This window comes from Lichenostomus cassidix, unplaced genomic scaffold (genome assembly GCF_008360975.1).
Source record: "Lichenostomus cassidix isolate B80296 unplaced genomic scaffold, HeHo_3.0 HiC_scaffold_36, whole genome shotgun sequence".
Classification (NCBI taxonomy): Eukaryota; Metazoa; Chordata; class Aves; order Passeriformes; family Meliphagidae; genus Lichenostomus; species Lichenostomus cassidix.
In genome coordinates this window covers 598110-611251 of record NW_028147270.1, presented here as the reverse complement: position 1 = coordinate 611251, position 13142 = coordinate 598110, and the positions used below count along the sequence as shown (strand labels likewise).

At 51.7% G+C, this 13142-nt stretch overlaps 3 non-coding genes and 1 pseudogene across 3 annotated transcripts; all 4 read right to left on the bottom strand.

Annotated features, from left to right (window-relative positions):
- Positions 1-3742: 3742 nt before the first annotated feature.
- LOC146423725 (U2 spliceosomal RNA) lies at positions 3743-3904 on the bottom strand (annotated as a pseudogene).
- Positions 3905-5105: 1201 nt separating this feature from the next.
- Positions 5106-5297, bottom strand: LOC146423724 (U2 spliceosomal RNA). The gene has a single exon (XR_014847362.1). It is a non-coding gene; the product is annotated as a U2 spliceosomal RNA (small nuclear RNA).
- A 1438-nt stretch (positions 5298-6735) lies between these two features.
- On the bottom strand, positions 6736-6927 carry LOC146423723 (U2 spliceosomal RNA). Its single transcript, XR_014847361.1, has one exon. It is a non-coding gene; the product is annotated as a U2 spliceosomal RNA (small nuclear RNA).
- Positions 6928-8298: 1371 nt separating this feature from the next.
- On the bottom strand, positions 8299-8488 carry LOC146423722 (U2 spliceosomal RNA). The gene has a single exon (XR_014847365.1). It is a non-coding gene; the product is annotated as a U2 spliceosomal RNA (small nuclear RNA).
- Positions 8489-13142: the final 4654 nt, after the last annotated feature.

Below are 13142 nucleotides of genomic sequence, written 5' to 3'. Positions count from 1 at the left end.
GTATTCTAGGGGTCCTATAGTAGTTTTGGAGTTGGCATATGGGACTCTTGGAGATTTGTGAGGGATTTTGGAGGCCCTTTGGGAATCTTGAGGAATTTAGGGGGTTGTAAAGTGGTTTTGGGGTCCTACAAAAGCCCCCAAACCCACCTCAAACCCTTATTAGCCTTGGCCTCTTACACAATCTAAGGCCACGCAGAGCCTGAGCTCCTGGCAGCTTTTGTGTGGGAGAAATCCTGTGATGATTGCAGTTTTAGGAAATGCAATTCCATTTCCAGGCCTACATGCCTGGCTGTGAATGATGTCCCTTTTCCCCAGGAAGGAAAGCTTTCCACCCTAGTGTGCTGGCAGCAGTGGAGATCTGTAGTCTGCCAGTCCAAGGCCAGGCCTTGCTCTCAGGTTTTTTCTCCTCTCAGAGATGGACAGACCACTTAGCTTTACCTCACAGGGTTTTACCAAGGTTGTGAAATGCAATCCAGAACATCCTCAGACTCCTGGTACTTGGGGTTGTGTTTTTGGTGTGCAGAACATTCCCCAGTCAGTGAAGTTTGGGTTTGGATAAGGATATCAGGAAAGGATAAACTTTCCTGAGTTTATTTTACTTGGAAAAGGTGAAGAATTTTGTGAGCAGTACTTTACCCTGGACCCAGAGACCATCGAGGCTGGGAAGATTTTTGAATACCTGTGTTTTGTTTCCTGGCCTGTGGGTACATTGCTGTTAGCTGAACTGGATGTGTGCTCCAAGGTACTTGAACAGCCTTGTGTGAAGATAACAGAAAACCAGGTTTCCAAATACCACATAACCACTTTTATAAATGTGAGCTTGACAATCACAGGATAGCAATTTCAGAAATACCAAAATGATCAAATTTCAAAATTTCAAATTCCAAAATACCCATTTTCAGATGTGTTGTGTGTGCAGGATTCCCAAACCCAAAGGAATGCAATACTGTCAAAATGGTGGTACATCTGTCGTACTAAAAAATACTTCATCCTCTGAAAAGTTTCCCCTTGTTGACCATCAATGCACGTATTTATTTTAATTCTACAGGCAGATGTAATAAGAATTGTACTTCAAAAGCAAACACTTGTAGTAGTTTTCTGCTTAGATTGTGTCTGCGAGAACTGACATTTGGGCCAGAGAGCTGCAGCTGTGAAAGACTGAGTAGCAGGGAAGTGGGAGTATGTAGAAAGTATAATCAAAATTGAACTGTAATTGGGTCTGGAGCAGTGATGGGTGTGCTTGGGTTTGTCTGGGCCTGTTAGGATTAGCCATAAACTAGGTGGCTGTGGCTGAAAGTGTGATTCCACGTCCGAGAGGATTCTGTGTCTTCAAACTGAACATCAGAGGATTTTTCCAGACAAAAGCTGACATGCATGCTGTTACTAGAACCAGATAACGCAACAGCGTGTCTCCTGCAAAACAAGAAAGGGCACAGGTAAGAGAATGCATCTTAGCAGTGGATTAATTTATGTGCTAAATTAATTTATGTGCTGATTAATTTATGTGCTAAAGGCACACAAGCTGACTCCAGCTTCCCTGATAAAGTGAAAATGAAAAGAACCAACATGAAGAACACATACCTAAGAAGTATGGATGAAAAGCAGAAAGTACACTTGAAATAAAAGGGATTGCAGAAATGGAAGTTATTTTTGTGGTCCCGCTCATTTGTGAGAATGCTGCAAAGTTGCTGTGCCAAGGAAAAAAGAAGGCAAAGAAACAAACTGAAAAAAAATGAGCCTGCTTCCTGTTGCAAAGGTGCAGTCTTGTAGGAGCAGTACAGTATTCTCTCCCGTATGAAAAATTCAAGTTTTCCATGTTTGACTCACTGAGGTTTAATCTGAAAATACTCAAGAGCTTATATGCAGGGATGACTTTGGAGTATGTATTCCTCATTGTGTCTTTTTCTGTAGAAGTTGTGGAGACAAAACACATGATTTGCTGCTTCAAAAGTGTGGATACCATGGCAGTGAGAATGAGCCTCTCTAAAGATAACACCTGAGGGATTACAAAAGCAGTGATTACCTGATGCTTCTGTCAAGGAGTCAATACGTAGCAGCATATAGCACTTTATAATGTAAAAGGAGGGTTTGATTTATGACAAAGTATGATCACGCCATGTGTTGTAGCAAATAAAAAGGGACTTGGAAAAACCCCAAGTTGCACTAAAGGAGAATGCTATAATTTTTAACAACATTGTCTGTTATTATAAGAAACATCTACAGTGCAGGCAAATAATATGCCTGAGAATGCTGTCTTGTAATCCAAATTAGTGGTGAAAGCTTGTTTCTTCATGAAAAAATTATTCTTTTTTTCCCAAGAATAGAACTGTGATGTGCCAGTGTTATATGTGAAGATTACCTTAGCTGCACTTTAAGTATATGTGGTATATTTCAAGCAAATCCAAACTCTTGCAGGTGTGCAAGAAGTGGTCTTTAAAAACCCTGTCTTATATTAATTACAAAGACATAATTTCCACAGACAGTTTAGGAAAAAACCCTCAAAGCAGCCTTTCAATATTTTATAAGAAGTTAAAGTATATCTGCCATTGTTGTTCTGGGAGTTAATTGTACGTTTTATTGTTCGTTATCAGCAACAGAACACGCAGGCATGCAAGCTTGGCTGCAGAGGCAGCCGAGCGATGGTGCAGAGCAGCAAGATCCCACTTGTTGTGAACTTTTCCTCATGAGTAACACTGCACTGAAGAGTGAGATTGGTAGTTCCAACTTATCCAGTGGACCTACATGGATCAAGAGTCCTTGTTTACCAGGAATCAACAGCATTTTGACAGTTAAAACTTTTGCATATGACATGAGGTAAAGTAAAACTAATTGCCTTTTCACTTGGCATTCTGCTGTGCTCTGCCTGTGTCACATTAGCTATGCCATTAATAAAGAGATGCTGTAATTATTAATCACAGAATAAAGCAACCCTTTTCCTAAATCTTGAAGCCATTTTCTGGCTCTTACTAAACCTGTTCACTATGTGTATGAGTGGACCTTTAATTCCAATGCACACGACACGGTGCCTTATGAATACTGCTACCCAAGTGAGGGAGATTACTGAAATAATTAGTAAGAGGAAGGTGTAGCAGAACAAAAAAGGAGAATATAAAGAAGCACTCACTGTTCATGTGGAGCATCCTAGAGCTGCAGCTATCATGTCTGTTATTGCTGGGCCTCTAAGAGCGTCCTCCAAAGAGTGTGAATGAAGCTGAGAAGTGCTGTGCAAGCAGGTGGTTTGAGTTCCTATAAAAAAAGAGAAATAAATTTTATAATTTTACATAATTTGCAGTGCTGCATGCAGGCCTTATTGCTTTGTTTTGCATGTGTTCTTGTAGTGTCCTCCAACCAAATAAAAAAGATGGTGGTGGGCAATAATTTGAGTGAAGTGTCATGGAGTTTTGATTTGAATCGTGTAAAAATACATTTGCAATGCAAGACACGGTGGTGGAAATATGAGTCATTATATTACTAGAGAAGTCCGTACAGAGAATTGAGGGTGGTTTAAAATACAGGTAAGAAAAGAAGGTAAAAATGTCAGTCTCTGGTAAATGGTAAATGGTGTGAGCGTTTAGCGGTAAGAGCATTTTAGGTTAGTGCTGTGCATTGTTGGTATTTCGTATTGTTGTTTCTCTTAGCGCTTTTTCACGACTGCAATGTCCCCGTGCGGGGGGCGCCGTTCCCGGAGGCACCGCGTTACCGGACAAATGCGCCGGGCGTGAGAGCGAGCTCCGGGGATAGCAGCAAACCGGTGCCAGGAGCTCGCAGGTGGAGCACCGACAGCGGAGGGAGCAAGCTCCGGATATAAGTCTAATATACAGTCCTCTCCTCGAGGACGTATCGGATACGCCATGGATAAGGACAGATACTGCACTTGACCTCAGCCTAAAGGACAAGAACCGATTATGGTTTTCGTTCCACGCTCCCGGCGGCACCCCGCTCGACAAACACACACCTCACTGTCTCCCCCGCGCCGCCCCGCCCCGCCCCGCACCTGCTTTCCAGCAATTTAGAGACTCCCGCTGTCGTCCCGCACTTTCAGCACATGTTTCTGAAGCACTGACCTCTAAATCCTCCGAATTTTCCCCAAATATCGCTCCTATGATGCACATGTAGCGGTGACGCGGGTCTTTAATATGCATAACCCCGCCTTTTCCCCAGGATGCCTTTCGCACATTATGTCATATATTTAGCATAACCCCGCCCATTTCTCCCAGGATGCCACTTGAGCGTCGATGTCTCAATTTTGCAAAACCACGCCTGTCTCCCCAAACCCCGCCCATGCCCATCTAATTTGCATTTACCTCACGAGGCGCGGCTCGCGCCCGGCCCGCTCTGCCGGGCGGGTTCGGGACAGCGGGGGTCGGGGGATTCCTCGCCCCTTTCTGGGGCTTTTCGGGGGCGGCAGAGGGACCCTCGGGGCTGCGGTAAGAGCAGGGGAGGGGGGAAATCCCGGGGAGGACACGGGGAACGCCCGAAAATCCCCCAAAATTGTCGCATCGCCCCCAAAATTGCTGAGGAAACCGGGGAGGTTCCGGGGGGGCTTCAGGGAATTTTCCGGCTTTGGGGACTCCCGGGATCTCCTAGGTCACCCCAGGACCTCCCGGCCGCTGCCGAAGCGGCTCCGATGAGGGTTTGCACCTGTTTTACCTCACAAATAAACAAAACCGTGTTTTAAAAAAGAACCGAGATCTTTATTTGCATCGTAGCAACATCCGCGATCGAAGAGCTGCAAAAAAGAGACCCGCGCGGCTCCCCGCCCCGCTCCTCACCTCCCTCACGGATTTATTTGGTAAAACTGCCCAAATGCCCTCCCCGATGCATTTAAACAACATTATTATCCTTTATTTCCCTCAGAAAAAGTTTAAACTCACCCGGAAAGCGGCGAAATCACGGAGTTTAACCCAAAAGAGTGCGCGCGGGAGGCGCCGCCGTCTCGCGGCACCTGCGAGGGGAGAGAATCAGCGCCGCCCGAGCCTGGCAGCCGCTCGGGAGGCGGAGAAGCGTTATTTCAGCAGAAAAGGGTGGGCGATAGTGCGGGACAGCTTCGGCAACTCCCACTATTTCTGATTTTAATCTGTTTTTAACCAAGCCAAGGTCCCCGGCGGGGGTACACCGTGCCCGGAGGTACCGCAATACCGGGAAGATGCGCGGAGCGGAGGGTCGCCAGCTCCGAATCTAACTCCCAAACACTAAAATCGGTCTAACATAGAGTTCTCTCATCGAGGATGTGTCAGATATTAAACTGAAAACAACAAACACTACTCTTGATCTTAGCCAGAAGGCCGACAAGCGATGCCCGTCGCTTTCCGCGCTCCCGCCCGCACCCCGCTCGCCTCACGCACAACTCACGGCGACCATTTCTCCGCTCTCCAGCTCTTTCGCAGCTCTACCCGCACCCTTTCCCGCTCGCCTGCCGCCCTTTCCGCCCGCGCTGCTGGGGCGCTGAGCCTTAAATCCCCCAAAATTCGCACCCGCGCCTGAATTTCCCGTGGTGCCGTTCGCTGAGCGAGTTCTGAGATTTGCATAGTCCCGCCCATTTCTCCCAGGGTGCACCTCGGGCATGAGGTCATGCCGATTTGCATAACCCCGCCCATTTCTCCCAGGATGCACCTCGGGCATGAGGTCATGCCGATTTGCATAACCCCGCCCATTTCTCCCAGGGTGCACCTCGGGCATGAGGTAATGTCAATTTGCATAACCCCGCCCATTTCTCCCAGGATGCACCTCGGGCATGAGGTCATGCCGATTTGCATAACCCCGCCCATTTCTCCCAGGATGCACCTCGGGCATGAGGTCATGCCGATTTGCATAACCCCGCCCATTTCTCCCAGGATGCACCTCGGGCATGAGGTCATGCTAATTTGCATAACCACGCCCTCCTCCCCCAGCCTCCGCAAACCCCGCCCATAGCCTCCTCATTTGCATTTCCCTTACGAGGCGCGGCTCGGGCCCGGCCCGCTCTGCCGGGCGGGTTCGGGACAGCGGGGGTCGGGGGATCCCTCGCCCCTTTCTGGGGCTTTTCGGGGGCGGCAGAGGGACCCTCGGGGCTGCGGTAAGAGCAGGGGAGGGGGGAAATCCCGGGGAGGACACGGGGAACGCCCGAAAATCCCCCAAAATTGTCGCATCGCCCCCAAAATTCCTGAGGAAACCGGGGAGGTTCCGGGGGGGCTTCAGGGAATTTTCCGGCTTTGGGGACTCCCGGGATCTCCTAGGTCACCCCCAGGACCTCCCGGCCGCTGCCGAAGCGGCTCCGATGAGGGTTTGCACCTGTTTTACCTCACAAATAAACAAAATCCGTGTTTTTAAAAAGAATCGAGATCTTTATTTGCATCGTAGCAACATCCGCGATCGAAGAGCTGCAAAAAAGAGACCCGCGCGGCTCCCCGCCCCGCTCCTCACCTCCCTCACGGATTTATTTGGTAAAACTGCCCAAATCCCCTCCCCGATGCATTTAAACAACATTATTATCCTTTATTTCCCTCAGAAAAAGTTTAAACTCACCCGGAAAGCGGCGAAATCACGGAGTTTAACCCAAAAGAGTGCGCGCGGGAGGCGCCGCCGTCTCGCGGCACCTGCGAGGGGAGAGAATCAGCGCCGCCCGAGCCTGGCAGCCGCTCGGGAGGCGGAGAAGCGTTATTGCAGCAGAAAAGGGTGGGCGATAGTGCGGGACAGCTCCCGCAATTCCCACTATTTCTGATTTTAATCTGTTTTTAACCAAGCCAAGGTCCCCGGCGGGGGTACACCGTACCCGGAGGGACCGCAATACCGGGAAGATGCGCGGAGCGGAGGGTCGCAAACTCCGAATCCAACTCCCAAACACTAAAGTCGGTCTAACATAGAGTTCTCTCATCGAGGATGTGTCAGATATTAAACTGACAACAACAAACACTACTCTTGATCTTAGCCATAAGGCCGACAAGCGATGCCCGTCGCTTTCCGCGCTCCCGCCCGCACCCCGCTCGCCTCACGCACAACTCACGGCGACCATTTCTCCGCTCTCCAGCTCTTTCGCAGCTCTACCCGCGCCCTTTCCCGCTCGCCTGCCGCCCTTTCCGCCCGCGCTGCTGGGGCGCTGAGCCTTAAATCCCCCAAAATTCGCACCCGCGCCTGAATTTCCCGTGGTGCCGTTCGCTGAGCGAGTTCTGAGATTTGCATAGCCCCGCCCATTTCTCCCAGGGTGCACCTCGGGCATGAGGTCATGCCGATTTGCATAACCCCGCCCATTTCTCCCAGGGTGCACCTCGGGCATGAGGTCATGCATATTTGCATAACCCCGCCCATTTCTCCCAGGGTGCACCTCGGGCATGAGGTCATGCATATTTGCATAACCCCGCCCATTTCTCCCCAGGGTGCACCTCGGGCATGAGGTCATGCATATTTGCATAACCACGCCCATTTCTTCCAGGAGGCACTTCGGGCATGAGGTCATGCCGATTTGCATAACCACGCCCCCTCCCCCAGCCGCCGCAAACCCCGCCCATAGCCTCCTCATTTGCATTTCCCTCACGAGGCGCGGCTCGCGCCCGGCCCGCTCTGCCGGGCGGGTTCGGGACAGCGGGGGTCGGGGGATCCCTCGCCCCTTTCTGGGGCTCTTCGGGGGCGGCAGAGGGACCCTCGGGGCTGCGGTAAGAGCAGGGGAGGGGGAAATCCCGGGGAGGACACGGGGAACGCCCGAAAATCCCCCAAAATTGTCGCATCGCCCCCAAAATTGCTGAGGAAACCGGGGAGGTTCCGGGGGGGCTTCAGGGAATTTTCCGGCTTTGGGGACTCCCGGGATCTCCTAGGTCACCCCCAGGACCTCCCGGCCGCTGCCGAAGCGGCTCCGATGATGTTTTGCACCTTTTTTACCTCACAAATAAACAAAATCCGTGTTTTTAAAAAGAATCGAGATCTTTATTTGCATCGTAGAAACATCGGCGATCGAAGAGCTGCAAAAAAAAAGCCGTGCGGCTCCCCGCCCCGCTGCTCACCTCCTTCACGTGTTTATTTCATAAAACTGCCCCAAATCCCCTCCGAGATTCATTTAAACAACATTAATATCCTCTATTACCCTGATATAAATCGGAAACCCCCTCAGAAAGCGGCGAGATCCCCGAGTTTAACCCAAATAGCACGCAAAAGCACGGGGGAAGCGCCGCCATTTCGCGGCACCCTGCGAGGGGCAGGGAGGAGAGAATCACAGCCGCCCGAGCTTTGTAGCTTCTCAGGGGTCCGGAGAGCTGCGGTTTACCCTTAAGTGCGGATAATCACGTTTACTCGGGTTTAAATGTGTTTTTAACCGACCAGAGGTCCCCGGCGGGGTGCACCGTTCCCGGAGGCACCGCAATACCCGAACCACGCGCGGAGCGGAGGGAGCAAGCTCCGGATCCAAGTCCCGAGCCCAAAAATCCTGTAATATAAAGTCCTCCCATCGAGGACGTATCAGATATTGAACTGATAAGAATAGATACTACACTTGATCTTAGCCAAAAAGGCGAGGAACGATACACAGGGAATTCCAAAGGCGGTCCCCACCCGCTCTCGCCCCTGACTCGCCCACCGCCCTCGCGTTGTTCCCGAGCTCCTCCCACGCTGCATTCCGCGCTCCCCTGCCCGCGCCTCACAAGCACAGAGCCCTGGAAGCCCGCAAATCTCACAGCCACCCTTCCGAGCAGCCCCTTTGTGCTGTGACTGTTGAATCCGCACAGCCCCACCCCTGGCTCTCCCTCCCGTCCGCATTCGGGTTCCGGCCCGGCAAAGAGGGGGCGCCGGGGGAGGCGCCGGGGGAGGCGCCGGGGGAGGCGCCGGGGGAGGCGCCGGGGGAGGCGCCGGGGGAGGCGCCGGGGGAGGCGCCGGGGGAGGCGCCGGGGGAGGCGCCGGGGGAGGCGCCGGGGGAGGCGCCGGGGGAGGCGCCGGGGGCGGCGCGGGGGGAGGCGCCGGGGGAGGCGCCGGGGGAGGCGCCGGGGGAGGCGCCGGGGGAGGCGCCGGGGGAGGCGCCGGGGGAGGCGCCGGGGGCGGCGCCGGGGGAGGCGCCGGGGGAGGCGCCGGGGGAGGCGCCGGGGGAGGCGCCGGGGGAGGCGCCGGGGGAGGCGCCGGGGGAGGCGCCGGGGGAGGCGCCGGGGGAGGCGCCGGGGGAGGCGCCGGGGGAGGCGCCGGGGGAGGCGCCGGGGGAGGCGCCGCGGGAGGCGCCGGGGGAGGCGCCGGGGGAGGCGCCGGGGGAGGCGCCGGGGGAGGCGCCGGGGGAGGCGCCGGGGGAGGCGCCGGGGGAGGCGCTGCGGCCACGGGGGCGGGCGGGAGCGGAGCCGCAGCCGGTGGTACGGCTCGTGTCCCTGCGGGCAGCGGCAGCGTGTCTGTGAATCGTCCCCAAAGCCGCCTGCCTCCCCGCGCCCCGCTGAGCCTGCTCGGGTGTCCCAGCGGAGTCCTGTCAGGGACAGATCACCTTTGCTTTTTCTAAGGTCTGTGATGAATAGTTTAGAAAAGTGGCAGCGAGATTTTTCGTAATTGTAATTTATTTGCGTTTGAAGTGTGAAGCGTGTGTCATTGTTTTGTGCTTTTTAGCAGTTTCCATGCGAGGATAAATGCGGTGGAAGAAGGCAAATGAAGCCAAGAGGCTGGAATAGGATGCTGCAGACCCATGACAAGCAGAGGTCAGAAAATAATTAAAACCCCAGGTTATAAAAATACCAAAGTAAAAGCCCAAAGGGTATTGTGAGCTGCTAGACCGTGCTCAGAGAAATCCCAAACACCTGTCCCGTTTTCCTATTGTCAGTTGAACATGCAAAAATCTAAGAGTTGCCCCAAGGATCCTGTCAGTGGGAGGTGGTCATGGGATAACCTGTTTTTGAAGGCATTTTCCACACCCTTAAAAGTGTGGATAGGTGTAGCGTTCGGTACGAGCCGGGCTGCAGTTGCATTCCAAAAAGTGTGTTCTTCGGTCACTAAAATTTCTGGGTTTTTGGTTGGTTTTCCTGAAAAATGCCTTGTATCCCTCTGAGCTTTGCTTTGCAAAGCACTGAATGATTTTTATGGTTCTGCAGGGACCTCTGCCTGGAATGTCCTGGGTGTCCCGGTTCAGCTGCCTAGGGTGGCACGAAGGTGGTGCTGAAGATGCCAATCATCAACCTGGTGGATAAATTTTGGCTGCAGGAGCTGCCAGCAAGCAGGCTCTTCAGAGGCAGAGCTTGCCAGGATGGCAAAACTGTCATTGTTGCAGTCCCCAAAGCAGTATCCAACGTGAGTAGTTGCAGAGCTCTCTAAAAGAAGTGTGCCATTTGTTATGGTTTTGGGCCCAGTGGGTCTAAGGTGGCTTTTATTAAACTGGAGAGCTGGATTTTTTAGTCCTACTGAGAGAGTTCAGCGTCACCTTATGAAGCAAGGAAAAGCTGCGTGGTAAGTGCAGGCTGATGCAATTTACTCCCCATGATTCCTTTAATAAATAAACTCCTAATGAAAAGTGTGAATGTGTTAATTATTTCTCTGTTTGATCAGCAATAGAATGCATTAGTAAACATTTGTGGGAGAGGCATGGGGAGCAGCAGAAGGGAGAAGGGTGTGGGAGACAGAGCCCGGTCCCAAGGCGGGTTGCTGGCGGTGGCATAGGAGGGGATGTCAGAGAAATACAGGTAAATGTGTACAGGGTGCAGAGCCCCAGGGTAGTGCCTCTGCTGGGGGAGTGAGAGCGTGTCCAGGACAGGTGGGGTATGGAGCGGCGAGCCCTAACCGGCATGGGGGGTGAACCCATGTGACACGGGCAGAGTCCTGGCTACCGTGTGAATTGTCACCACACAAGGTTAGTGGAGCCAAAGGTCACCCCAGGAGAGGTGCAGCCCCCAGTCCCTATTGCGGAGTCCCACCACAGGCTTACAAAACCAGGATTTGGGCTCCAGAGCTGACAGGTGTCGTGTTGTCCAGGGCAGCACTAGGCACCACAGGGCTGTAGGGGGCTGTGGAGAGGGTGGGGGGCCGTGGCCCGTTAGCTGAAAGGAAGGATGAGTGAGAGGTATTGAGGGCAGTGGGTGATGCAGCCCCCTGCATCCCAGAGTGCCATTGAAAGCTCCCCCTTTCACGGTGTGCCTAAGAACATCTGCCGTGTAATCTTGTGCCTGCAGGAGGAATTTTTGGCAGAGCAGCTGTGTGTAACCCCAAGGTGAACCTGTATCCCATACGGGCCTAGGTAGGATCTGGGCTGGTGACAGCCGTGGTGTAGTTGCCTATGGTCCCCCAGAACCCAGATTTGAGGTCAGAATTTGCAATTTTTGTAATGTAAGAAGGGGTAGCACCAAAGCCAGAAGTTTTTAAAAGTTGAAAGTGTGTCTGTTCAGCATTGAAATGGATACATACTTGATTAGGAGAGTTTTTTAATGTATTTTGTTAGATTTTCCAGACATGGGGAATTTCTTTGAAGGCACAGAATTTCATTTATTTAGTATATTGTTCGTATGAATACCCGGAGGTTTTCTACAGCTACAGAGCGGCATCTCGTGTCTGGATTTTGTTCCACGGTGAGCCAGAGGGAGAAGCAGCACTTCCCAAATTCTTCTGGAGCAGTGCTAATTGCAGTCCTTTAAACATGCATTAAAAAGGCAACATGTGAAATGGGAAGAGCAATTAGGAAAAGAGGAAAAAGAAATGTTGAGCTAGGGAGGTGTTGCCATTTTTCTGTTGTTCCTTTGAGACAATGATCTTGTAAAATCTTCCTTGGGGCACCATGCAGATGAGACAGAGAGAGTAATGTGTGTCCTGCATAAGCTTGTCCATGCAAGGCCAAAGCAGATAGAAGATTTTAAAGTGCAAACACAAGTGTTGTGTATATAAATGAACCAATGAAAGAGCTTAACTTATAAGGCAGGATGATATATAGGACAAAATGTAAAAAAAGAATAAATAGATCTATTAGCTGTTCTGTACAAAGTCTAATCAGATATTAGATATTAATGTAAAGAGAGGTTTGATATGAGTAGATGTGTACGGTTAGAGCGTAGAAGTCTGATGTGATATTGAAGTGTCAAAATGTACAAGCTGAACATTGTAAATATGTGGCTCGTGTCTTAGGAGAGGTTCCATAAGTGTCAATGGATTTGTAAGTATTTTCTCTATAATAAGTGCAAATAGATATAATGTAAATAGATGAGTGTAATTATATAAAAGTTTAGGGGGTGGGAATAAGAATACAGTTTTGAGAAAAGGTTTCGTTGTATCGCTTCATAAATCCTGGAAGATTTCCGTTTCTCGGAAGGTCCAAACGGTAGAATGTTTTTCATAGAGCGCACAGACCGACGCAGCCAGAATCCAAAAGCGTGCAGATTGTCAGGGGCATAAAGAAAATCCAAAAGCCGTAATTTTCATGTTGAGGAAAAGCACTGGAGCGTCCTCACATGTAGAATTTTGAAAAAGCAACCTCCTTGTCCGGAAATTCCACATTCTAGATATGGAAAAAAGCACCAGGCTGGCAAACACGGCAGGGTGTGGTGACAGTGGGTCAGTTTGCAGGTATGGCCGTGGGTGATCTGGTGCCGGTGCAATTAGACAGCAGGGTGTGGTGACAGCGGGTCATTTTGGAGGTACGGTCGTGGGTGACCCGGCGCCAGGTCAGTTAGCCGGAGCGCTTTGATTATCGTGGGTGCATCTGCTGCCACCGGTTACCTGGGGAGTTCCACTGCTGCTGGGGAGTTCCACCGCTGCTGTCATTGCCACCACGGGCCTTGGCCTCGTCCTGGCTCAGAGGTCATTCTTCCTGGCTTTTCTTTGCTGCCTCCCCAAAGTGCTGCTGCCTCCCTCTCCACCCTGCCCTGCTGTGGCCAGCTGCAGCGTGCAGAGGGTGTCGTGGCCGTGCTCTGCTGGGTTCCCTGTGTGGAAGCAGAGAAGCTGCAGTGGTGGCAGCATCAGTCCTTGCAGGAGATCCTGCATTCATTGGGGTCAAGTGGCTGTCTTGACAGTGGTGAAGATTCTTGAGAGCTCTTATGCTGTCAGGTACTCCCCCGAGCGTGTCCTCGAGGTAGAGAGAAGGAGATGTGGCCACGGTCGTTGCTGTGGGGGAAGAAGAGATTTGATGTGGTTATTGTCCTCGCTTCCTTTAATATCAGTGGTGCAGTATTTCTATAGATGTGGTGTCCTGAAGCAGGAGTTACAGGTGTTGTTGTGGGTAGTGAATAATTGAAATG